Source organism: Peromyscus eremicus, chromosome 19 (assembly GCF_949786415.1).
Source record: "Peromyscus eremicus chromosome 19, PerEre_H2_v1, whole genome shotgun sequence".
Taxonomy (NCBI): Eukaryota; Metazoa; Chordata; class Mammalia; order Rodentia; family Cricetidae; genus Peromyscus; species Peromyscus eremicus.
The window spans coordinates 60,205,132-60,232,125 of record NC_081435.1 but is presented as its reverse complement, the minus strand read 5'-3'; positions in this window follow the sequence as shown (position 1 = coordinate 60,232,125).

Genomic DNA, 26,994 nt, shown 5'->3' with positions numbered 1-26,994 from the left:
TTTCCCAAGCTCTTCCTCTTTCCTCTCTCTTGAATAGAGTCAATTTTCACTCTTGAACTGATTCTTGCACCAGATCCCATGGAGGAGCCTCTCCTGCCACCTGGAACCCTTCTTGATGTTTCCAAAGTTGAAATGCCTACTAGGTTTTCAGGTAGGTTAGGTCAAGGCTAGAGCAATATAGAATTCCAGAACCCAGCTTCTTTAACTAGGGGTTAGGCCCCACAGGGCGTCACACAACACAACGAAGACCACTAAAATAATTAATTAACTAATGCTAATAACAAAATATTTTGAGTATACACTGAGGTGTTGCTATGTGGCATTGTGTCATTTCACTGCAGCCTTTGTTATGAACATAGAATCTCTGCCCTTTGTATAGTTTGTGGTATAATAACATGCTCTGCTATCCATGTACCTAAATCCCAACCACGGTTGCCTGAAAAAACTTGGCTCCCATTTAACACTACTGTACAGTGTGGAGTGCAGTGTTTTTACTGTACATATGTTCTCTGCTTATAAACACTTAATGGTTTAATTAAGGATAACATTTATTTTACGTGTTTTATGTTACTGTCATTTCTCAGCATGTAAGTGTCAAATTATCCTATGTTTGGCTTACATTGTGCTAGAATAGATTAGTTTTTAAATTCTTTTTGAGATGCTGACTTGAGTTTTACAAAAGAAAAAAATCATTAAATGAATTATGGCTTAAGATTAGGAGGAATTTCCAACAACTTCGAAACTGCGTTTTGTTTAAGTGTTGTTCTGTACCATGTATTTACTCAAAGCATCATTCCCAGGGTAATGATCATAAAGATAAAATATTGATCAACTCTGGAATACACTGATGATACTCTCCATCCCACAGTATAAAATATCCAGCCAAGATTTGATTATTTATGAAAAATAAACAAGCATAACTATCTTATTAGTAAGCAAATTTCCTTGTTTTTAATATGTGATAAAATTTTACATATAAAGATTAATCATCAGCAATGTTTGATATTTGTTCCTATTTTTAAACCTTTGTAGCTGGGGTGGTATAAAGTGTTTTGGAGACAAGGTTCATGGTGGAAAATGTTTATGATGCTCTGATAGTAGACACAACTTTGAGAATGTCTGTGAGGATAGTTCCATTCACAATTAACTGAGAGGAAAATTCTGATCTCGGGATGATTGGTATCTTTGACTGAGCTGCCCAGATGTAATGAGAGATGAAGAAAAACCATATATTGAGAGAAACACAGCTTGCATGTGCTCACCTTCATGTCCTGACCACTCATGTCAGCATCCATCTCTAATGACAAGATCTTCCACTGACATCAGAACATGGGTTTGGCCTTTGAATGTGGACACAGCACCAGCAACCCTCCAGGGAACTCTGAGTGTTGAGTATCAGGTTCTTAGGCATTTAGCTTCTTGGACTGAGTACCATCTGGCCTCTCTTTCTCTCCAGTATGCAGACAGCCATTTTTGGACTTCCTGCACTACTGTGCCTAAGGTAATCTAATACCCTTTCATCCCCCACACTTTGTTCTGTTCCTCTAAAGAAACCTGCTTACAACACTGTCTCAAATTTAAAACAAAACAAAACCACAAATAAATATATAAATAAAGAGGGAATCCAGTGGCAGTGTTTGCTAGGCATGTGTGTGACCCTGAGTTCAGTCCTCAACACCAAAACATAAAACAAAAGAAAAGGGGAGGTAGAAAGAAAAAAACCCAAATAGCAATGATGATGAAGATGATAGCCATATTTAACAGCAATAAGGACAATCTATCAATGTTAGTAAACCCTTAATATCTGCCATCTTATCCCATATACATTATTGATGCATCAATTCAATAAATCCTCAAAGAGTATGCTGTAGTGAGTCCTAATACACTGTTTCACAGATGAAAGGACTAACTTTAAACTGAAAGATGCTGAAGTAAAACTGACAGTTGTTTAAAGACAATCTGAACTCAGTTTATTAATCTTAATTATTTCTGAGGCATAGCAAGAGGCTCATTTATAGAACTGAAATTTCTCCACCCATATTTCCCCAATGCCAGTGCCAGTCCACTGCCAATACCATGGCTTATAAAATAATGAAGGGTGATGGTTAGGTTTGTGAACTTCAGAGGCAAACCAAGTTCTTCTAGTATATGAATAGATGTTCAAACACATGTCACAATTACATTCCTATGGCTACAGTAGCAAAGTACTAAAAGTTAAGTAGTCAAAGACTACAGAATGTTATTCTCTCATAGTCTGGAGCCTAGAGTTCTGAAATGAAGACATCAGCAGGGCCGTCATCTCTATGAAAGTGCTAATGAGGCTTCTTTTCTAGACCCTCCTAGTGTCTTCTAATACTTGCCAGGATCTCCAGCATTTCTTTGCTTACAGACATGCCACTGCAACCCCTAATTCTTTTTTACATGTTTCCACTTGCACATCTTTCTTTTCTTCTAAGAACATCTGCAACTGAACTTAATGCCTACTCCAATCAAGTATGACTGGCCTCCATTGTACCTGTAGTTAAACTTTTTCCTCATAGGTGATTTTTACATTCTAGATGGGTATAACTTTTGAAGGGACATTATTCAACTAAGTACAGACCTCAAAATGCTATTTATTTTTCACAAATAGACTAGTTTAAACATCATACTGATGTCATAGGCTTTTTTTTTTTTTTTTTTTTTTTTTTTTGGTTTTTTGAGACAGGGATTCTCTGTATAGCTTTGCGCCTTTTCCTGGAACTCACTTGGTAGTCCAGGCTGGCCTCGAACTCACAGAGATCCGCCTGGCTCTGCCTCCCGAGTGCTGGGATTAAAGGCATGCGCCACCACCGCCCGGCATCATAGGCTTTTAAAAGAGGGCTCAACTCATTGCAAGTGCCTCTCAAGTAAGTGTTAATGGTTTTAGTTACAGGACCAACTTCAACTTGTGACTTAATGCAATTAATCAAGAGTTATATAGACCTGGTCCTATTAAAAATACCATGTGACTTTCCCCTAGACATTATGTTTTTCTGCAAATTAATATAGCTGATGGCCTCAAACTAGTCTTTACAAAACTTGGTTTCAGTGCGGCAAGACATGCTTCATTCCTAATCAGTCAACGGGATCATAAGATCAATCCACAAGTCATTATTCATATAACGACCTAAAAGTACCAGGTTACATTCTCTACTTTCTTGGAAAGTGAGTGCTCTCTACTTCCTTCCCTTTAGTTTGTTATCTTTCCGCTTTTCTCTATCAAGACCATGCACCCAGAAAGGTGTTTACAAGATATCAAATGGGATTTTCACGGCAGCCCAAGCATAAGATATTTTCAGCTGACAACAAAGAAGTGAATCCAGACAATTGTATTTTCTGTTGTGGATAAAATAAGATTCCACTTGGGGGCTTGGTAGCAACCATGCAGTCAATGACAGACATCCCATACTGTAGAGGCTCTGCGGCTTCTGTGCTTTAAGGGTAAATCCAAGCCCAGAGCCTGGTTCTGCTTAGTGTTTCTTACAAAGCTTCAAGGGCACAGTCACTTGACTGGGCAAACATTTATTTTAAGTCATAGCCTTTTGAACTTGAGACCTAGAAGATGAAGGAATTATTTAACCATTTTTGCCTGTGACGTATGAAATTGCATCTTTTCTACCCTGGCCATCTCTCCAGTAACAGATTTTCTATCTTCAGGGCAGGAGAGGCTCTGAGAGTTTTGCACAAAACCTTGACAAACCGCAGTTCTTTCAGGCTGACTTCAATTAAAAATGTGAAGTTCATAAAAATGGTGTTGCAAGCTCTAATTTTGTTCAAAGGTGACTATATTTCCAATGTTATTTATGAGAGCACTTCTGTAAATATTGTTCAAGATTAATTTTGCTTCACTGAATGTGAATGTTTAATGACTGCAAATTAGGTTAGCCAGAGCCATACTTTGTGAACGTTTGCTTTGCTCAGACATTCTACTTACACTCTTTCTTAAAAGGCAATATGATGCAGTTATGTCAATCAGGCTAGCAAATCACAAAAGTGAAACAGGATAATAATACAGAGACAACATGAAATCCCATCTTGTTTGTCTTTGGAGAGCATACCCTTCAGATTAGAACACCACATTAGGTTGAAGTTACCATTTTGGTTAACCTCTGATGTTAACACTAGCTTTTGCCTAGTCTGCTTGCATGGCCATTTCCTGTAACAGGTAGAACTGGTCTCTGAGAATTCGATCTCTCTCTTGCTCTGATGCTCAGAGGTTTTTTTATCATTCTGTGCTAAACATGGACAGAGCACAACAATTTATGACACTTTTGTGGGTTTGCCTTTTTTCCACCGACACCAGGTACATCAAGAGAAACAAACAAAATGAAAAGCAAACAAGTGTATCCAAGTTGATTAAAGTGGCCCAGGATGGTCCACAGCGGCCTCCCATTCAAGCACAAAATAGAGAGAGTTTCACTGTACCCATAATCAGATTTGAAACCACCTTCTAGCTTTGTAGATAAGTGTACCTTCCCTTCAGACCATTTAGGGTGCTTTGGAAGAACTAGTGAGACTGGCTCCTGAGAATCATTTGCAACCCTTACAATGTTGTATGCTGCAGCTTTGCTCTAGAAATACCGGCATTATAAAAAAACAAAAAACAAAAAACAAAAAACAAAAAACAAAAAAACACACGCAACTACACCTTCAGGCAAGAACATCACATTTCACTTGGCTCTGAGCTCTTTCTTACTTAGAGTCTCTCCACCAACTTACCCCTTACAATATTGCACACTAGAAGATACCCCGTGAGACCCTTACAAGAGAGCCTTCATGTACCTGCATATCTGCAGTGCTCCTGTGGTTTCTGATCATTCTATTCTTAACCATACACAGCAACAGAAGGAAGCAATGGATCTTTCTCCTGTTTTTGGTCATAAGTATCTGACTCCTCCCTTTGCGGATATATTTCACTGTAAGGGTGCATGTGATCAAGAAACATTCTTTCAGTGATGCATATGTGCCTAAAAGCACCTTTATATTGTTCAATATTTTATTTACTTATACAATAAAAATAGTATTGAATATCACTAAGTGGCTAGTCTATTGGAAACTGGAAATGCTATAGAACATGATGTGTTCGTAATTCCCATGGTTTTATGGATGCTAACAGGCATCATAGAAGTGTATGAAGTCCTCATTATCTCTTGAGACTATTTTTCTTATATAGGAAAAAGACCTTTCTTTACCATTCTTTAATTGCTTGACTTAAATCACCCCTTTCTTCTGGATAAATATAATGGTGGAAATTCCTTCTTGCCTTTCTTTTTCTCCCTGTTAGATACTTTTAGTTATAGACATTACCAAATAGTGATTTTTTTTATCTATGTAGTAGGCCTAATATATAGTTATAGTTTACAAATATTGTCTTTTGCTCTGATAAGCTAGGATGGCCTGGGCAGGGTCCCATGATCAAAATTGAGGAGGGATAATGAGTTATTAGATATATACATTTAAACTCTTGAGCATAGCTTCTGTTTCTGTAGGCTGGCTCTGTCTAAGAATCTTTGCTGGTGGCTTCATCCTGTCCTTGATGTCCAGGTGACATTGACAAATCTCTGGTTATTAGGAGTGATGACTGTTATAAATACTGGCCTCTTGCTACGAATAACATTAAAGCTATCACAGCTTTGAAGAACCTATTTGAGAGCCGGATGCAGCATAATTGCGAATCATCAATGCTGATTAGTCTATTGGAGGACAGAGGATGAGTCAGCAACTGCCAGCCAGTGCTATCCAACAGGTAAGGACATGCTGTGCACTGGCAGGAAGGCTATGAAACTCCTGTGTGTGCACAGAGGGAAGTGACTCAGAGCCCAAATTAGGAACCTCTCTACAGCCCAACACAGCTGCATTACCTCACTCAGCTGGAGTCCTGAGCCAGTACCAGCATTCTGCATCAACTTTTATGAAGATTAATATTTATTCTCTCTCTCTCCCTCTGTGTGTATGTGTATCTTTCTTTCTCTTTTGACTCTACCCTAACTTATCTCAGATTTTTAAAATATGTGCCATAAAATTAACTCATATTTAATGTATAACTCCTTAGAAAATTTACAGACTTATATGATCCTCAACTCAAAACATGTTTAGAGTATTTTCATTGTCCTCTAAAGATCTCTCATTTGTATGAAGTCTCCATTTATTCCTAACTCTAAGCATAAACAACTAGACATGAGTCTTGTCTTTAGTATGTTTACATCAGCTCAGTCATTCATGTAGATGGAGGCACAGATTATACAGAGCTCTGTGTGTTTGACTTTTGCACTTATCATTTGTCTGAGACTCATCCACAACATATGAACACTTTGCCCCTTTTATAAGTGAAGAAATTTAATTATATAGACATTTCAGGTAAACAATGATAGTTATTTGGCTTGTTTACATTTGAAAATTAAAGATAACATTACTACAAATATTTGCATGCATATTTGTTACTTTCAACCATCATTTTTGAGTTTTCCATAGTAATGATTATGTATATGCGAGAAAAGTTTTCTTAGATTTTTTTTAATATTTAGAATTCTTCCAAATATCTATGTCCATGTCATGAACATATGCATGAATATATACAGATTTATGAATACCATACAGTTATACTTCAGGATCAAATAAAGAAAAATTCTCACAGAATAACAAAGTGAGGAAATGCTGTAGAATAATGTTAAATGCTATAATTCATGTGCAATCAAAATCTCAGAAAGAAAAGCCAGAGACAGCACAACAAAAGAACTATGTGAGGAATTAGCATAAAGACTTTTTAGATAAATAAAAAAGTTTATTATTGTGAAGGCTCCTGGATTTTAAACAATATGTTCATGAAGAAGAAAAATGGTAATAGGAAGATCTGATGTGACAGAAATACTGATGGGAACAGAAAAATTCAAAAAAGAGTGTGGTGTTCCAAACAAATAAAAACCACAAAACCATCACACACTTGGCCCTCACATGCACAAGATTTCTGCATCTCTAGAATAAAACAGCTACAGATTTAAATATTCAGGAAAAAAATCTGCATCATCACTAGATATATACAGACTTTCTTTTTCTTGTCATTGTTTTTACATAATAGAATACACCTATTTACACAACGTTGTCCTTACATTGGGTCTTTTACATTATAAAGATAGAATTTTAACCATGATGTAGGGCATGGCAAGATAGCTCATGCCAGTTCTGCACCCAAAGGATGAGACATGAGATTGATGCAAATTCAGTGCCAGCCTGGTCTACACAGAAATCTCAGGCAGATCTGAGTTGTGCTGAGGCCCTTGTCTTATGAATTGTTAGTAGAAGTATGAAAAGAACGGTGCCTACATGTCATGTAAGATAACAAGGATGCTCTTTTAGTGTCTGGACTTCCTATTAGAAACCTAGTTGATTTGGCATGCAATAGAGAAAACCCTTTTTGGATCTTCCCTTTGCCACCAAGGAAAACACAAATCTAGCCTAGCAAAATTGCAAGGATCTTATATTGAGCAAAAAAAATATAAACAGAAATATTCAGTCTCAGTCCCTGGATCATTCTTATAGGCATCACAGAAAATAATTTAACTACTTACAACTAGAAGAAGCAGAGGGGATATTAACTGGAGACTAGTTTGACAAATATGTCAAGGACTCTTCTTTGAGTGGATGTCATTGCTGGAGGAAGTAATAAGAAAAGCTATGCCCAAATTCCCAAAATATTATTTATAAATGTTTATTTTTATTTTAAGGGGGTTGATTATAAATGCAATCTCTTTCTAAAGAAGAAAATGGGATATTATAGATATGATAGGCTAAAAGGGTAGATTATTGAATCCACTTTTAAAGAACTTGTTTAAAATGTTTTACATTGGTATAGATTTTAATTTAATACAAGTTTAAAGTTAATTTTGTTATACTGTATGCATATTTCTACTCTTGTTTAAGGTATTATGTTTATGCAGCTCATTTAAAATTGTAATATATAATTAAGAAATACAGATTAATAGTCATCTAGGATAATCAAACTTATAGTCATGTTAATTAAGTTTTTAGATATACATAGATATATTTCAATTAGGTAGGTAATCTTCAAATACTTCAAAGACCTACAGAATATGGCATTTAAAATGTTTTAAATCTTAGACTTTCTGGACAATGAGACTTTTTTGCTCCTGGAAGCACCAATTTATCTCAAAGAAGATGATGGGCACCAAAGAAACTCCATAGGGAGTTTGCTTTCCTTATGGCAAAAGGTAGCCATTTAGGCAAGAAACTGTTCTCGCCTAGACTGCTTAACAAAATGTATCAACTAGACATGCAGGACCCATGAAAAATGACCACTAAATTTTGCCAAAACAAGGCGAGATGGTCTTTCAGGTTTCTGCTTCACAGAGGAGACTGTCAGACATTCTGCGGGACACAGGGAGAAGCAACTAAAAAAGTCTAGGTCTATAGGGTAAAGATGGATGCCCCAACATTACAGAAGAACTTTGGGTGACTGTCCAGGCAGCCAGCTGTCTCTGTCATTCTAGATTTTAGGAAGTTGCTACAATATACTTCCTGTTTGCTTAGGTAATATCATATCCTTCTGGGGTCTTTGATATAGTTAAAGACTAAATGGTTATAATTATAATTTTCTTTGATTATGATAAAAGATAAATTAGATATAAAACCTTAAACTCACAAATATAGGATAGATAAAATATTTTCTTTAATTTCACCAAATGCAAATAGGCTAGATATTTTTACTGTAATTCTTGCTTGATAACTGTTTGTTATATATAATTTTACTATATTAAAGCTAAAACCTTCTTTTTTGATTAGATAGAAAAGGGGAAGTGCTAGGGAATGTTTTTCTGTATGCTGTGAATATGTGTTGTTCCCATTGGTTAATAAATAAGCTGCTTTGGCCTATGGCAAGGCAGCTTAGAGGCAGGTGGGAAATCCAAGGAGAGAGACAGGAAGAGAAAGGCAGAGTAGGGGAGAAACTAGACTGCCATCCTAGGAGTAACATGTAATGGGATGCAGGTAAAGCTATAGAACATGTGGTGATATATAGATTAATAGTTATGGATTGAGTTAAACTATAAGAGCTAGCTAGCAAGAGGCCTGCTTTAGGTCATACAACTGATAATTAATATTAAGCCTCTGAATGATTATTTTATAAGCAGCTGATAGACTGTGGGGCTAGGCAGGACTAGAGGAACATGGGACTGTGGAGACCAGGAGGGACCAGAGAAACTTTCCAGCTACATATCATAATTACATTAATAGCCACAGTGAATGAAAAAAATTAATATCAATTACTACATGCTAAATAGAAGTACATTCACACCTGTTACAAGTTTCACTCTTTTGAAAATCGTTGAGGTAACTGTTTTTATAGTATAGTAGATAGTAGATAGTATAGGAGATAGTAGAGCTTACTTTATGCTCTATAACCAAAGACAATCAAGAAGGAGTTCTTTAATCTTAATGGCTTAAAAGAATTAGTTAATAGCCTCACAAGTCTATATGTGTGCTGCATGCAGGGGATGTGAACATTTTTAACAGAGTCTTTCAGGAGCCAAGTTTAATGGATGCAGGGAGTTTGGCACTGGCTGTACCACTCTCTGCCTGGATATGTGTGTTATCTATCACATTCTTCCATCTTTTCTCATTCAAAGAAAAAACACATAGGCCATTCCTAATTTTATGGAGTGGAAGAAATGCAATCCTAACGTGTGAATAGAGTAGAGCGACTATGTGGTTAATTTAAAGACTTGCCTTCTTATCACATGTTGGATTTTAGAGCATGAATCTTAATTTATCTTAATAATAAAAATCCAGAGCCAGATATCAGGTTAAATGATGAAAGATCAGAGAGACAAAGGAGCAAGCCACAGTCACCTCTTACCTCACCAACTCTTCAGCCTGAAAGGAGCCAAGTTCCTATCTCTGCCCACCTTATCAGTTCCTGTCTCTACCTCCCTAGTGCTGGGATTCAAGGCATGAGATCCCAAGTGCTGAGATTAAAGATGTATGCCACCACTGCCTGGCCTCTATGGTTAACTAGTGGCTAGCTTCACACTCTGATCTCCAGGCAAGCTTTATTTGTTAGAGCACAAACAAAATATCACCACAGGATTTATTGCAAATTCCTTTATATTCAACTATCCAGTTTTCTCCTGAGTTAATATCTTAAACATCATGATAATGGATAACTCTAATGACAATCACAGTCAATCTTTATTGCTACCAAATGTCCACTCCCCTTTCTCTATGGAAAATGTGCAACTGCTGTGACCAAATAACAACAACAACAAAAATAACAAACAACCAAAAGAACAAAACAAAACAAAATTGAACAAAAATCTTATCTACATGGCAAATTTGGAGTCTAGGATTTCAGAGTCTTTCTGGATGGAGCATGATGGATCTGTGTTAGTCTTTGTCAGGTACAGATATGACTGACAGTTAGCTTCTATATGTGACACAGTGGAAGAACAGATTAATACACTTCTGTCTGGAAAACTAGGAGAAAAGAAGGAACACACAGCATCTCTTGTGCAAAGGGTCCTTCTGTCCTGGAATGAAATACTTCTTACTGGGTACTTGTCATGAGCTCCAACCTCCCCCCCCTTTTCATATTTCTTTCTGGCCTTTAAAAGTACATTTCCTCTTCTACTCTCTGTTCATATACAACTGGGCTTTAGAGAATGGGTTTTGAGTTGGGCAGACTTATCATAAAGACTTCATCAATAATAGATATTTCCTGCCATGACCCACTCCAATATTTACTGGACAAAACCAGGAGATTTTAAAACTTCATGAATACAGGCACAGAAAGTAGGAGGCCAATTTAAAAACAAACCCAAGAAAACTATGAAAATCTTGGATGATGAGATAGTTATAAGGCCTATATAGATGAATATCAGGGAAGAATTATTAATAAGACCTGTGTCAGCAAAAGTAGATGTGAGAGTTGAAAGACAATTGAACATCTCTGAGCTGAGCATCCACATGGTCCCAACCCACTTAGATCCTCAAAAATATCTCCAGATATTTATTGTTAAAAGTTGCATGGGACAAAGAAGCAAGGCAAGAGTACAATCACAGACAGTAATTGGTTTGCAAATGTGTGTGTTGGTACAAGTATGCTTTAATTAGTTCAGATAGAGGCAGAGACTCCCGCATGCCACGAGGTAAACAACTTCGCCACATCACATGAGATCCAAAGCAATGGAGCAAGCTGAACACAAGCTGAACTCTCAGAATCTGTGAGCCCAAATAAACCTTTCTTCTTAGGCACAAACAAATAAAGTACCCGAATAAAATACCCTATAATATAGTTTTGATTGGTTCACTAAATACTTGAGAAATATTTAATTCCTATGTATTTATGAATTACTCAAACATATTATTTATTTTGATTTCTAGCCTCATTCCTTTGCATCCAGAGAACAGATTTGGCATAATTTTGATGCTTTTACATTCTAAATCTCATGGGGCTTTTTTGACGACCTATGCTATGTTTTAGCCAGCTAGTCTATACACATGTGAGAGGAACATGTGCTCTGTGTTGCTGAGAATATTTTACAGAAGCCAGCTAACATATTTAGCCAATAGTAATGCTTCTATTTTTTTTTTTTTGGTTCTAGTCTAGTTTTCTAGGTACTAGTGATGTGGAAATAGTCAAGTCTCCAACTACTAGTGTGGATCTCTCTAATCCTCACTTCAGTTTTATTATGGTTTTGCTCCATGAAATTCTGCGTCTTCCAATCAGTTGCATGTATGTATTATTTTTATGTTCTTATGAGTAATTGAACATCTTGTTAGTATGAGATATTTCTTTATAACTCTAATACTATTTTTTACCAATATTCTACTTTATTTATTAATTCACATACACTAGGTTTCTTGTGGTCATTGTTTCATGATATATCTTACTTATTTTTCCTTTTACTTTCTACATGTTTATACTTTAGAATCTAAGTGTGTTTTCTGGAGATCTCCTATAGTTAGATGCTGTTTTTACTCTGCTCTGATAATCCTTGTCATTATATGAAATTTGTCAACACATTCAAATTTCTTATTATTGACATAGATTTTGTTCCTTTGGTATTTTATTTTTCCTTCTTATATGTAGTGCATTTCTTTCTGTTAAACAGTTCCTTACTTTTCTAGCTTACATTAAGTATATTTTATTGTGGTACTTAATTGATTTGATAACTTTTACCATATTTAAAAAAAATCTTCAGTGATTAGAGGTTAATATATATTAAAATCTATCAGAATCCAATCCAAATTTATACTAAATTCTTTTGTTTGTTTCGTTTTGTTTTTTTGTTTTTCGACACAGGGTTTCTCTATGTAGTTTTGGTGTCTGTCCTGGATCTCGCACTGTAGATCAGGCTGGCCTCGAATTCACAGAGATTCACCTGGCTCTGCCTCCCAAGTGCTGGGATTAAAGGCATGCGCCACTGCCACCCGGCATTAATTAACTCTTAGGGTATAAAAAAACAATATGTTTCTGAATTATATTATTTCCTTTGGTGTTATATTTGTATGCATACACATATATTAAAGGTGGAAAATTGAAAACACAACTTTATAGTTTTAATCACTGTTATAAACAATGTATTTTAAAGAAATGAATAAAATTGTACATAAATATTTAAAATTTGTGTCATAGTAATCTTACTTATTCTTTCTGATTTTGTTTCCTCTGTAGATTACAATTATGATATGATATCAGTTTCTTATTTGATATTTATTTACTCCTTTTGTAAATGTGTTTGTGAGTCCAAATACATACCTACATGTGCACATATACACACACAGTCACACATACATGTGCAACCACACATTTGTAGACACAAATTATAAAGGACATATTGAACATCACTTTTACTGTCTTACTTTAAGTTGTTCAAAAAAGAATTTGGACTAAATAATACATAGGCAATCATATTGTCAGACAATGACTTACAGGAGTCAGTTGTCTTTGAACAACCTCCAAGTCCAGGTGGGATCTGAGGATTGCACTCATATCTTACCAATGGGGCCTTCATGAGTCCTGCTGTCACTTTCTCATTCCACTATTTCTTTGATCCCATTCATTTTATCTATGTCAAAATAGTTTAAAATAATTTCAGATTACTTCATATAAGGATGTAACATAAAAATTGTACGACATGTAACTAAAGTAGTGGTTAGGGAGAATTTGTATATCATTGGCCTGACAATATGATGGCCGATGTACTGTTTTATACAAATTCTTTTTTGAATAACTTAAAAGTAAGAAAATAAAAGTGATGCTCATGATCATGTCTTTTATAATTGTATGACTATATTAATGTATGTTCTTTCTTTTTTCAGGTGAACTTGAATTATTGTCTGACATAATTTACTTTCTAGGTTAAATACCTTATAACATTAACTTTTCATTAATATGGGATAATTGCATGGTATTTTTTTTATTTCCCTTAGATGTTTGAATATTTCCTTCCACTTCCATTTGGTCTTCATTATTTCTGATAAAAAGTCATCTGTATTATTATCACTTTAATAACTCATTTTTCCTTGTTTCTTACACTTGAAAGTATTGTCTTCATATGTCAGCATTTCAATGAAATAAACTTGATTTTGGATCTCTTTTCATTCTCCTTGCTTCAAATTTGTTGAACATTACAACCTTTAGGAAAATTATTTTTCCATATTTTTATTTCACCTCCTTCCAGTAAAAACTTTACATGTGTGTCAATAAGTTATCCAAGGCTATCAGTGCTTTCCCTCATTTATTCTTCTCTGTGTGCTTCAAACTGCATACTATCAATCCACCTTGAAGTGTGACAATATTTTTATATCACATCAAATCTATTCTTGAGTCTATGTAGAGTATTTTTTCCATTATAATTATTATAGTTTTCTACTTAATAGAATTTTCAGTTAAACTTACTTTATAATTTCTTTATATTTATTGCCAGTGAGGCATTATCAACCTATCCCCTTTCATTTTTTAAGGTTGCACATCCGGTAATTCCTTGGAGATAGTTGTAATAGTTTCTGTTAAGCCTTTCTGTGATAAATTCACTTTGTGGACCCTGTGGAGACAAATTCTGTTTCCTGTTACAGGAGATTTTACTTTCCTTCTTCTACTGCACATGATCTAACTTCGTGGAAACTTCCCTATCCTTTATGATTGGGCACAAGGCTAAAAGTGCCTTGAAGTCTTTAACATTGATGTTTAAATTAATTTCATTAATTTAAAAGGTTTAAATATATATTCAAAGAAGCAGAAAGTGGTATTCCATGACACTGACCCATGATGGGAAAATATAGATAGAGAAGAAAATAAAAGACTCTAAGTGGAATAAAAGAGGGAATTTTTTTAATCTTGGAGAAAATAAGACTAGGACTTGGCTCTGCAAAAGAATCTTACCAGGGTGGATCAGGAGGCAGACAGCTTATCAGTGAGTCTAAGAAGAGAAGGCTCACTCAGCTGGAAAGAGTTTTCTTTGTTCCTACTTCGGTAGAAACTACAGAGAGATGCCATGCTTCATTCTGTACTTGTAAGAGCAGAGATGTGACAGTAGGCTTGAAGAACACGTACTATCTTGAATGATCTGTCCACATCTAGTTCTCCATGTAGGGAAATGTAGGTCTCTTGTTTGTACAGTTGACTTAAATATAGATGCACATTAGTACCTTAGCACAAAAGAGACCCCTAAAACTTAGACGCAATCACAATACTTTTTAAATAGATCTTTGAACAAAAATTTTGTTGTAATATAGAAAGCAAAAGAAAGAAAAACTGCACATGAAATAATATCAAGAATATGACAATTAGAGTAATGAGAATGAATAATTCTCCTAAAATATTAAACTATATAGATTATCTATTTGAAACAATATAGCATTGGTACAGGTCTAGACAGATATATCAACAAAATGGGAAAAATCCAAAAAATTAGATAATTTTTTAGAGAAATCCATTAATAAACTTTTGAATCAATGGATAAAAGAGTTAAATCATGAGTAAATATTAATAATTGATACCTTGAGTTGGATGTATTCTACATACATAATGAATCCAAGTGGATTGTGTCATTGAACATAGAAAATACAAGTAGAAATATGTTGTAATGTAAAGAACTTCTCAAAACAAAGATGACACTCACCAGCAATTCAATTATTTGGTAAGAGCTAAGATTAAGATTGGCAGATTGAGAAGTAAACTTTAAACTTCCTCCACATATAAAAATTTAATTGATCTCTCACGTTTTAAATTGCCTCTAGTGGTGAGTGTATATGTGTGTTTGTATGTGTGTTGTAGGCATGTGTAACTTGTGTGTATTTTCATATTTCTCTTATAATTCAAAACACAGTATGATTTAGGCTACAATTTACTTGCTAACATGGAAATTGAAGAAATTTTCCATCCCCACACATTCCACCTTACCAAGAATAACATACCTGACTTCTTGTGGTAATATTTTATTTGTGCTTTAATAAATAAAGCTTGCCTGGAGATCAGAGGAAAAAGCCAGCCACAGCACAGAAGTCTTACAGTGTTAAGCATATGCCTTTAGTCCTATCACTTGGTAGGCAGGATCTCTGTGTGTTCAAGGTCATACTGGAAACAGAGCCAGGTGCAGTGGTACATGCCTTAAATTCTAACACTAGTTAATCATGGAGGTCTGGAGGTTTGTACAGATGGACAGAAAGTAATGTAGCTAGACAGAGAGAAAAAATCAGATGGCAGAACAGCAAAGCATGTAGGCATGGGTAGACAAGAAGTCGTGGCATTTAGAAGCTGCAGAGTTGGTGAGGTAAAGTTAGCTGTGGCTTTCCCTATTTTCCTGATCTCTCTAAGGCTTTTACCCCTATATCTGGCTCCATGTTTTTTATTTAATAAGATCATTTAGAAATTCATCTACAACTTCTTCCTTTGATTCACTGAGAAATTTTTTCAGAGGTTTGGCAATGATTAATGTCCAACCAAATTATACCATCCTGTGTTCTAGCCTAAGATTTCCCTGAGACAAAGCTGTATATCCTGAGCAAATACACAGGTTTAGAGTGAAATTACTCAGAGTTGATTCCTGAGTGGTAGGACTTTGGGTAAGATAGTTATTCTCCCTTTGTATATAATAATAGAAACTAATTTTAATAATATATAATATTACATATTACATGCTACATATAATTATAATCTATTTATATCTATATTAAATAAAATATATTAATTATTATTAACTTATAATATAATGAAAAAAATGACTTACCAGTTGGGTCATGTGATGATTAAATGATTTATTATATATGAAACTAATAGTGCAAGCTTGTAGGTTTAATTGCTATATAAAACATTTGCATCATTAATCAGTAAGTAGCATGTACTTTCAACCCAAAGAAATTGGAACATTACCAAGGAAAAATGATAGCAGGGAATATGTTCTTCATTTTTTTACTTGGTTGTTTCTCATGATATGTGGTGATGGTGATTATTGTTGAATATCAGGGCAAGCCAGTTCATACTCTCATTCCTATCTGGATTTTAGACAACACTGGTTTTCCCAATTTCTTATTGACATTTTGAACATGGAATATGTCTTGATTACTACTCTATTACTGTGAGAATACACAATCACCAAGGCAGCTTATGAAAGAAAACATTTAATTGGGGGCTTGCCTACAGTTTCAGAGGGTTAATCCATTATCATCACGGCAGGGAGAGTGGTAGAAGGTAGGTAGACAAGATGCCAGAGCAGTAGCTGAGAGCTTGCATCCTGTTCTGCCTGCAGGTAGGAAGCAGAATGGGCCTGTCATGAGCATTTGAAACTTTAAAATCCCCCCAGTAACACATGTCCTGCAATAAGTCCACACCTCCTAATCCTTCCTAAACAGTTCATTAACTGGAAACCGAACATTCAAATATATGAGCCTATGGGGATCATTTTTTCAAACTACCAAATAATGTTACTCTAAACATTATTTTTAAAGAGATGGGGTGGAGAGATAAAGTTATTAGGTAAGGTCCTTAATATATAAACATGAGGAGGACCTTTGGTCCCCATAACATATGTAAACAGTCAGTGTACTTGTAATCCTAGTGCTGGGGATGTGGACAGACAGGCTTCTGTGGATTGCTGGTCATATAGCTTTCTTAATTGGTGAGTCTCAGGTCCTGTTATGAGACTCGCACTCAAAAATCAAGATGGATGATACCTGAGGAATGAGACTTGAGGTTAAGATCTGGCCTCCTTAGGCCAGGCAGTGGTGGCACACACCTTTAATCTCAGCACTCGGGAGGCAGAGCCAGGCAAATCTCTGTGAGTTCAAGGCCAGCCTGGTCTACAGAGCAAGATCTAGGACAGGCACCAAAGCTACACAGAGAAACCCTGTCTCAAAAAAAACAAAAATAAAAAATGAAAAAGATCTGGTCTCCTCACATATATGCACGTGCACGCGCGCGCGCGCACACACACACACACACACACACACAAAGGAAAACATACACACATACACACCAACAACACCAACGACAAAAAAGAAAAAAGAAAGAAAGACAGATGTATAGAACTTTCCAAATCATATGTCTTAAAGAGTCAAATAAATTCTTTTTGAAGTAGTTGGGTATATGTATCCTAATTTGTCATTAGTCACATTCCAATTGAATGACATTGCTGAACACAATTATTTGTCAATATGTTGTAAGACAGTTGCTGACTCACCAGTTCTACCAAGGACTGGCTGAAGGGTGTAGCAACTTCTCTAACATTTCTATTCCCCCAAATATTACCAATTGAAACAATGATAACAGCAAAAATATTAAGTGATATACAAGACTAATATTTCCTGATAATCCACAAAATAGGAGGCACATTTAGGAAACTTATTTTCATTAGTCTTTGATATTAAATATTGGAAATATTGGAAATACTATGAAAATAAACTTCAGGAGGAGCATCCTGCCCTCCTCCTGTTTCAGAGCCTCGTCCGAACAGAAAATCTAGAGCTACCTGCTGCTGGATCCACGAGTAAATGGCAACTCTGTGGGGAAAGGAAGCTATGAATCTGTTAAGCCCCTGGGAACTGGAAACCATCTCTACTCACAGATTAGTATTCTTATTGTACAAATAAGCTAAAGTTCAAAGTTTCAAATACCCACTTGTCTCAAGGAATTGTAACCATTCTGTTGATTTTTAACAAATCCTAAGGGAAATCACAAAAATAAGCAGTAGTGAAATTGGGGTTTGTCTCATAATAACTGGGATTATAAACAGAATTCTCTTTAAAAATTCCAATGAAGACCTTCAGAACTAAAGAGTCTATCTCTCCTCTCAAGGTCCCATCATGGCTTCATCTGACCATGATGCTGTAACTTTCTTAATAAAACTGATCAAAAGTGGGAAATATAATGAAAATACTAATAAAATACCTAACTAGATTTTAAAATACAATCAATATTGTAAAATTAACAGGGGGGGGGGTCTATCAATCTAATTCCAAAACTATATATTTAAATGACTGTGCCAGTACCACATTTTAGGGACGGAAGTCAGACAGGACCAGGTGTGGAGAACTGACCAAGCATGAAAATCCTATTATATGTTAAAGACTCTTTTCTTAGGAAATAGATCTCCAGGCAGATTGTATAGACTAATGATGAAAGTAGAAAACCAGTGACTGGGCTGGGGAAATAACAACCACCATAAGACTGACCCTGGTAATATGGAAAGGAAGTTGGATCAGCCCTTTCTAATAGGTCATCCTACTGAGAAAAGGCTGATTGGGTATTTACTGTGTAAAATACCTAAGGACTCTTGGTATTTCCCTTCCTATTAATGAAGGGAGTGAAAGCCCGGAACTGGGGCAGGTCACAGAGTTGAGGGAGATAGATTAAGGGAAGGTTTCATTTAAAGATATTTAGAGGAATATGACTCTAGGCAAGCTTTTATACAAAGTTTTTCTTTCTTTCTTTCCTTCCTTCTTTCTTTCTCTCTTAGATTTTTTTCATACAATATATTTTGATCAGGTCCATTCCATGACATGGAATCCATACCTGACACTGCTAATGTGGCTAAGAACTTGAGACCAGGTAATAGGTCATGGGCCCTAGAGAAAAGTTCCTAATTCCACTGCTAATGGAACAGAGCAATAAAATTACTTGTAACGACACAACACTATACCCATAGATTAATACATCTCTTTATTGGTCCTTTGAGAATTTTTACAATGTGTTTTGATTTTATTTATGCTTTTACCCAAATCCTATAAGATCTACTTTTCCACCTCACTTTACTACCCACCCAGTTTTGCGTCCTTCTTTTTGAAGTTAATTTAATTTTTATACCAATCCATTTAAATTTGTGCTGCCCATATATTTCATATATAGCCCTCATCTGGAGTGCAGTGGACTTATTAAGGGGTACATTCTTAGGGAAAACTGACTCTACCTCCCCCAACAGCTATCAACTGTCAGTAGCTTCTTGGTTATGGGTATCGCTTTGCTACTGCCTCCCCTTCCTGTGTTGGAATTTTGTCTGCTTGAATTTGCTCAGGTCTTTCATATTCTGTACCTACTGTTAGGTTCTTATATGTGCAGTTGCTCTGTTGTCTGGAAAACTCTATTTCCTTGTAGTCTTCCACTACCTCTGGCACTAACATTCTTTCTGCTCCTTCTTTGGAATGACTCCTGAGCCCTTAGGAGCAGGAGGTGTAATGTAGATATCTTATCTAGGGCTATGTGTTCCACACTCTCTTAAAATCCATACTTTGGTCAGTTGTGGGTCTTTCAGTTAATAAAAAGCTACTGCAAAGAAGAAGTTTCTTTGATGTAAGTTGAGAAATGCACTGTTGTGTGGTTATAGAAATCATTACGAGTCAGTTTAAAACTACGTGTTTAGTAGAGTCATAGTAGTAGATTGTTTACTAGGCCCCATGACATATCTATCCACAAGTTCTCGATCTTGATAATTGTGCCTTCTCTGGGTTTCATCTTGTGGAATGACCTTTAAATCCAAGCAGAAAATGCTTGGTTACTTCCATGTTGTTCAGGACACTATTGCATTCATGGACATTTCTTATTAGGCCAGTTATTATTGTAACTCACAGGGTGCACAACTGGAAAAGACTGAAGAATAACTTTATTTCTCCAGTAGTTTGCCTAGCACCTTTCAGCACTATGAAAGCTAGACAGTAAGGATGAGGTTTCTAGGTCTGCAAAACCTCGATATCTCCATGTTCTGACTCAAATATGTGGTATGTTAAACTGGAGAGTCTTACCTTCAAGTTCTGGAGGATAACTTGCCAATAGCAATAACAGCACTGCCAATAGCCTTTAATTAATGGTGGTGCAGGGGCTCTATGAGACCTCACTGGCCATCAATTTTAAAAGAAGCAACCCCTTCCTGGCACCTGTGTGTTACTTGTTAGTCTGTGGTGTCTATGATGGGCACTGTTGCTCCTTCTAGGGTAATTCTATTTTGTCACTTTTATACATCTATGTAGATATGGAAGATTCTACAGTAGTAGGTGGGTTTTCATTTGTCCTTTTGAAAGCTCTTCAGCATTTTTATCCCTCCCTATATTTCCTTCTCTACCCTGTCCTGTCATATCAAACATTGCATTCTATCTCATTTCACTTGAAAGCCTTATTCCTCAGGGCTGTGCTAACATCCTTGTCTCTATGGGTATTCCAAATGAAACACACATATTTATTTGAAGATGCAAAACTACCATTCACAAGTAAGAGAAAACATGATATTTCTCCTGGGTCTGGGTTACCCTACTCAGAATGGTTGTTTCCATCCACTTAACCTGGAATTTTATCATTTCATTTTTCTTAATGGTTGAATAATATTCCATTATGTAAATGTATAATATTTTCATTATTTACCAGTTGATTGGGAGACATCTAGGCTGTTTTCATTCATTGCTATCGTGAATAAAGCAGCAAAGAATATGGAGGAGCAGTTATTTCTATAGTATGATGAGTCCTTTGGTTGTATGCCCAAGAGTGATATGGCTGGTCATGTGATATAACTATTTCTAGCTTTTTTGAGGAGACTTCACAGTGATTTCCAAGGTGCCTGCTCCAATTTGCACTGTCATCAGCAGGGAATAAGTGTTCCCCTTTTCTTGAATCCTCACCAGTATTTTATCCTCATTTTTTATTTTATCTTAGCCATTGTGTCTGGGGTAAGATGAAATCTTAAAGTAATTTTAATTTGCAGTTCCCTGATGGTTAAAGATGCTGAGCATTTTAAATTTGGATTTCATCTTTCTGAGAGGCTTATGCTCCCCGTCAGGTCCACCCTGGGAAACATTCTCAAGCAGGGAACACCACATGGGCTCTGGAATGAAACATACCTAACCAGAACTCTCATTACAATACCACTATATATCCCTCATTGTCCAATTTTCTCCAGCACATTTACACACAGGGTCATCATCTAGGCAGCACTGAAATACAGCTACTGCTAAGGTTAGTAATTAAAACACCTGACTCAGAGTAGATATTCAAAAAACAACCAGGCTTAACATTCCTATATCAAATATCAAAAACTTAAGATGAACTAAAATCTGAAATCTTTTGAGTTTTTGTGTTCAGTGTGTAAGAGCTTATTCAAATATTCAGGTAAGCAAAACACTTGCAAAATCTGAAGGACTTCTAGTCCAAGAATTTCAAGTAATGGGTATTCAGCTAATTTGCATACACACATACACATATATATGTGTATGTATATAAATATATATATATATACACACACATACATACATACATATATACAGAGAGAGAGAGTTTTGCTGTATAGCTATACATAGCTGGCTTGGAGCTTGCTTTGTAGCTGACACTGATCTTGAATCTGGCTATAAGCCTTCTACCTCTGCCTCTCATATGCTGGGACTATAGGCAGGCACCATCATGTACTGTTTAACTTTTTATTTTTAACTTTAAAAAAATTGAAAATGTAATTATAGCATTTCTTCATTCCCTTTAATCCCTCCAAGCCCTCCCATATTCCCCTCTTATTATCTGTCAAATTCATGGCCTCTTCTTTTTATTAATTGTTATTGCATGCATAAATGTTTATGCATACTTTTAACATTTATTTTGAGGTCTCTGGGAAGGAACACAAAAATCTTGCACTTTTTTTCTCCTCTTTACATTCAAGCAACTCAACAAGATAAAATATACCTTCAAAATCTGGCAAATTATATATTATTACTAGAATTAAAGAACTATGTGGATTAATTCAGTAATAAAACATTTAAGATATTTCCCCCAGAGATATGAAAAATATAGAGATATTCACTTATCACTGTATCTAATTAGAAAAATATAGAACCAACTTAAACCTCCATTTATAGGGAAGGGTTAATGAATTATGATATACTCATAAAATTATATGCTATATGATTGCAATTATAAGTAGGCTAGGTTTATATGAGCTGGTTTAAAAGAATAAAATATATATATATATATATATAACATACATGGTATAAACATAAATACATGTATATAGTGTGTGTATGTAAGTGTATGTTTATTCCATTTGTATATACAAGGTTGTATATGCATGTTTACATGTACAACTATATTGTGGAAGAATACAAAATATTTTCTATTTTAACTATAGGAAAGTCATAGATATGTTGAAAGTTATTTAGCAATTTTAATTTTCACTTTAGGTTTTGGTATCTGAATTATAATTCTGAACCATTATTACTTTTATAGTTTGCAGTTTCTGAAAAGTAATTCACCAGCTGTTTAATTCATATGTGGTTAAAAAAAACCCAAAAACTGAAAATTGGAGCTGGAGAGATAGCTTAGAGGTTAAGACACCTAATCATGAGGATGTAAGTTCTGATCCCAGTACCAACATAAAAACATCCTGGACCTGGCTTTTGAGTACATTTGTAACCATAGCATCATGCGTCAAAGACAGGAAGGTCACTCGGACTTGATGGTCACCAGTCTTGATTCAGGTTCAGTGAGAGACTCTTGCCTCAAAAGAGTGAGGCAAAATGATAGAACAGGACACTCACTGTCCTCCTCTGGCCTATGTGCTTACATACATACATATATGAAACATGTGTGCATGCAACACACACACATACACTACTCACACTCATACATTCATACAAAAAGAAGGAAAATAAACTGAAACAAAATTTAAGTTGGTTTAGGACATTACTGCAGTAGTGTTTTTCTTTGATTATTTGAGTTTTTCATCTTTAAATAACTGAAATATTTAAGATACATAGAAAAGTGGAGGATAAAGTATCAGGTGTCAACTCCACAGTAATGTTTTTTCTTTTGTTTGTTTTACTTTTGTTTTTGTTTTTCCCCAACACAATATTTTTTATTGATTGAGAATATCATTCAATGCACCCCAATCACAGTCGATTCAAATTCCTCCCAAGTCCATCCTCTCACCCTTGCACTCTCCCCCCCAACATACATACATACATACACACACACACACACACACACACACACACACACACACACACACCAACATATATGCCAAGTTCAATTTGTGTTGCCCATGTACTCATTGGAGCATGTTCAAACTCCCAGTGGCCAGGCCCTTAAAGAAAACTGAGTCCTTCCCCACCACCCTGTCACTGGCCATCAGCTGTGCAGAGTTACACTTCAACATCTTTATCACATTTTTTGAAGAATCTCTTCAATAGCTTCCCGTCCGAACTGTTTTTTTTTTTTTTCTTATTTCTCTTCTGAAATCACTACTCTGAAATAATATATAACTTTCTCAACTATGTGTTTTTTCCAAATAATTCTCACAATAACCTGCCAGTGTAGGCAATTATTATCATTGTCATCTCACAGGTAGGAAAACTAGGGGTTAGAAAAACATAGGAAATGATATCATCAGGGAATAGTAACGTCTGAATGGATGTGTGTGTGTGTGTGTGTGTGTGTGTGTGTGTGTGTGTGTGTCTACCTGTCCTAGCCTAACTTAATACCTGTAGTTAAATTATATGCTCTAAAAGATACATGTTTAAATTTCAACCCCTGGTATCTACAAATGTGACCTTACTTGGACACAGGGACTTTGCAGATATAACCGACTTAAAACACAATCATACTCTATTTGAATGAGCTCTAATTAGGAGCACAGAGGCAGAGGCACAAAAGGAAGGAAGCCACAAGAAGAGGGAATCAGGGATTGGAGTGAAACAACTGTGGGACAAGGGTACCAAGGCTTACCAGCAAATGTCAGAAACTAAGAAATGACCCAGGTCTGACTTCGCCCCAGTGCTCTGCATATGCCTCACCTTCAAGTTCCTAGTCTCCACAACCATCAGATAAAGAATTTCCATTGTTTAAAATCATCCCAGTTTTTAACACTTTGCTACAGAAATCAACACAATTACTCATTTGACAGGTAACTGTAATTCAACAGTTACCTGTGTAAACACATCGGGCAGGACCTCACGTCTTCACCTGCAGGCTCTTCTGCATCCTGTATCACACTCTTCATAACAAATCTGAAAACATAAAATATGCAAAAAGCCTCAAAAAATATTTTTGAACCTAATTTCCATCATGCAGATTCTGGTTTTCCTGACATCTAATTGTGAGATTTAGGTCAAATTTTAATCTCTTTCAGATTCTGCTTATTAAGAAATGTGCTTTACATTGACTTATTATTCATTTGTGTTGTTTTGCCATGGGGCATCTGTGAAGGACAGAAGATAGCTGGAGTAAGTCAGTCCTCCCCTTCCATCACATAAGTTCCTGGAATTGAACTAAGATCTCAGGCTTGGCAACAAATGTCTTTTTCACTGTTCTACTTTGCCATGTCATTCCTAGTCATCTGCAAGTAACTGATATTGAAACCTATCTTACAACCAAATTGGATAATATATGTAAAATATTCAGAAGATGCAAAACAATATGTAAAACATTCAATGTCATGTTGATAACATAACAATTTATAATCAGTGTTAAGCTTATATTCGTTCTATCTACTGTTTTGTTAAAACAGAATCCATATTGCCTAACTATTTGATACATTATTTATCTGAGATAACTTGGTAAAGTTAACTTGATGCAACCAGGTTGATTGAGTCAGGAAGTCTCACTCTCAATAATAATAATAATTAGACAATACTTGGAAATTAGAGAAAACAACTGTACTGGATATCAAAGTCTCAAGTGAAGTGGAAGGAAAACCTAGTTAGTTTATAGACTTGATTTTTCTGACATTGAATAAATCCTTGGGGCCTTGTGCTAAGCAGAATAAGTGAGGCACTGAAAAACAAATACCACGTAATCCAAACTTACTGAAAGAGAGAATTAAGCGATGATTCTCATAAACATGAAGATACCAAAGGAGAGGAGATGTTAGTCAAAAGATACAAAGTTTTGATTAAATGAAATCTATTCAATTGATCATTGAATAGCAGGGTAACTGTGATTGATAATACTGAACATTTACATATGTTAAAGTTGTCAAAAGAGTAGATATTAAATGTTCTTAAGAAAAGAAGTGTGTCAGGTGATGGACATATGTGTTCACAAGGCATACATAGATTATGTGTCATAAGTACAGATAGTCTCTATTCTCAACTAAAATAAAATAAAATTGGGCATTCTATGTTCAAATTTTCTGTTAGTTCTGAATGTTAGAAATACATAATATAGCTAGTAGGTATGTTCCTCATCTTTCATTACAATGGTCTTTCTTATTTACTATTTCAAATCTGAACCCTGAAACAAACCTATGAGGCTAGGGAGATGGCTTGGTGGTTACCAGCACTTGCTGCTCTTGTAGAAGACCAGGGGTCCAGTTACCAGCACCAGCGTGGTGGTTCACCATCATATTTAACTCCAGTTCCATCGGATTTAATATCCTTTTCTGACCTACATGGGTACCAATAATTCGCCGGGTACACTGACATACGTACATACATACAGGTACACTCATTCAAATAAAGTAAAAATAAATACATCTTTAACAAAGAAATACATTTAGAAACCCAGATACATTTAGAATACATTTAGAAACCCAGAAATTCTCATAAAAGAGCTTTTAAATCTCCAAGACCAATGTCCTAAGACAAAGTTAGAGAGATTATTACATCTATAGAGAAGAAGGAATAATTTTACTTGTTATATCCCAGAAAGATTGAATGGAAAACAGATAAATGAGAAGATTTACCTAAAAGAACAATGATACTTAAAACTTAGTTTATGCTTTTTGAAATCTAGTGTTTAAAGGTTTTTGTTTGTTTGTTTTAGGTTTTTTTTGTTTGTGTTTTTGTTTTTTTTTTTTGTTTTGTTTTTTTTTTGTTTTTTTGTTTTTTGTTTTTGGTACCTAACAGAGAGGCAGCGTCTGATTTCTCTCTTCAAGATATTAACCATGCTCAGAAAACTATTTGGTGAGAGTGATGACTCACTTTGTCTAGTACTTACAGCTAAACAGATTGTGGATCTGGCCACTCTTATCACTAACTAATAGAGGGCACACTATTCCTACCTTTGTATCATCAGATCTTGAGCAACGTGTGTCCTGCCATCAGTCACAGTCAGGTGTAGACAGAGGAAGATGAACATCATCTGTTCTCCCAGCCATCTTCATCCATCACTGCCTTGGGGAATTCCGTGGAGCCTAAGGAGTCTCTGTAAGTAGTGTAGGAAATGAACCCAGAATGAGAACTTAGAAGGCATGTAGTTTGTCCCAAATCTGCTATAAAAATAATACGATTTTAGAATGTTAGTGTTACAGGGACCTCATAGATCATCCTGCCTAGAACCATCATTTTAAATATGAGATTTAGAGGAAGAAAGTGACTGGACAATGCCATTTTCAAACCATCATCAATTATTTATCAAGAAGCAGATGGGTCAAAGGGAGAGGTGTACTTATGTACAAATCCTGGACTCTGAACCTTGGACACATTACAAAGCAGTGGGTTGTTTCTAGGCCAATTAATAAATTAGTTATTTCAGTCTTCTTAATTGTGAGCACATTAAACAGA